Raw genomic sequence first — 1,576 nt, forward strand, 5'->3', positions numbered from 1 at the left:
TCTATAGCAGATGTCTTTCCAGCAAAGCCCTACACTTAACTCAGATGGTCCTATTGAGTTAGCATAATTAGATAAGGTTGCTGGGAAATTTCCTCAAACTGTATGCTTTGATATTGTTACATATGATTTCTTCTTGCATGACTCAAAGTTGAGAAGTGTTATCTGTACAGGATTTGTGTCTCTGGGTTTTCTTTCTCATGTTTTCCCAGGTAGAGTAGACTTCTTTGGAGAGCAGTCATGTTGTCTGTGGTTATTTTTTGAAAACTCTTCTTAGAAAGAGTAGGGCTGGGATCAGATTTAACTTTCGCTGCTTTCCTCACAAAAGCCTCAAATAATGGTTTGAATAATAGATTCAATTAAAAAATGGTTTTTTATTACTTAAAAAGGCTGCATATTTGTTTCGCTTTCTGACTCTCTGCTTGTGCCTTAAACACTTTTACAACAACTTACTACTTTGCCATAAAAACTGCCTGTTTAATCCTGTCACAGATACACTTGGCACACATAAAACCACCATAAGCCCTGCTGACACGCTTCTTTGTCTTAGACAATCTCTTAAGGACTTTAGGACTCACAGCACAAACCCCTCAAACTCCGCCTGGGCACACACCACATGCAGATTTAGGTGCTTTCCCAACCTTCCTGGTATAAGGTAAACAATCTTGTTGCCAGGGGTTGGAGACAGCCTAGTTTTATTAGAGACTGTATTACAGGAAAGCCTATGATGGTATGTCAAATGCTGGACTGTTCTGAATGCCTCTAAGCACTGTTCCTGGAAGAGGAAAAAAACAGTCTTCAAGTTCAAATAAAAATGCAACTTAGGAGAAGTTGGTAATAAAATGTGAAAGTATTGATTCACCCTGTACATTAAGTTCATTTAGAGGCACAGATTTTGATGAGTGACTTTTCATATCGACTTATGTATTGCAGACCCCATGTGTCACTTGCTTTCATGTCATGTATTGCATGCCCCAAGTATCATTTGCTTGAATATAACCCAGCATCACAACACTGGAGGCTGAATATGGGCCCTGTGGCAGGAAGTCTACAAATTTCCATGTGGTGTCACCTCATCACTAGGGAAGTGCCTATGAAATAATTTATTTTTAAAGATTTGTTTATTTTTATTAGTTTGTATGCATATGTGTAGGTTTCTCTGTATGTATATCACATGTGAAAGTACTGAAGGCCAGAAAAGTGTGTCAGATCCCTCAGAACTGGAGCTACAGGTGATTGTGGGCTGATGTGGGTGCTGGGGACTGAACCTGGATTCTCTCCAAGAGTGGTAAGCTGGCTTAACTACTGAGTCATATCTCCAGCCTCTGTGAAATGTTCATTACTATTGTTTTAGTTCATGCTACTGACGATACACAGGGCTTGCCTGGGAGGTCACAGATTTTTTTTTTATTGTCAATTGCATCTGTAGGAAGGTGTGTTTTTAATGTATGTAATAAGTTCATTTTATCGAAAATAAATAATTCTTATAGTAGTTGAAGCCCCTGCACAATAGGCTTCAATCTATCCATTTTTAGTAATTTTTTTTTTTTTTCCGAGACAGGGTTTCTCTGTGTAGCTT

General features: G+C 38.5%; 1 pseudogene; it reads right to left on the reverse strand.

Moving 5' to 3' along the window:
• Window positions 1–374: 374 nt before the first annotated feature.
• Window positions 375–911, reverse strand: LOC131906302 (large ribosomal subunit protein eL34-like; annotated as a pseudogene).
• Window positions 912–1,576: the final 665 nt, after the last annotated feature.

Source organism: Peromyscus eremicus, chromosome 3 (genome assembly GCF_949786415.1).
Source record: "Peromyscus eremicus chromosome 3, PerEre_H2_v1, whole genome shotgun sequence".
NCBI lineage: Eukaryota > Metazoa > Chordata > Mammalia > Rodentia > Cricetidae > Peromyscus > Peromyscus eremicus.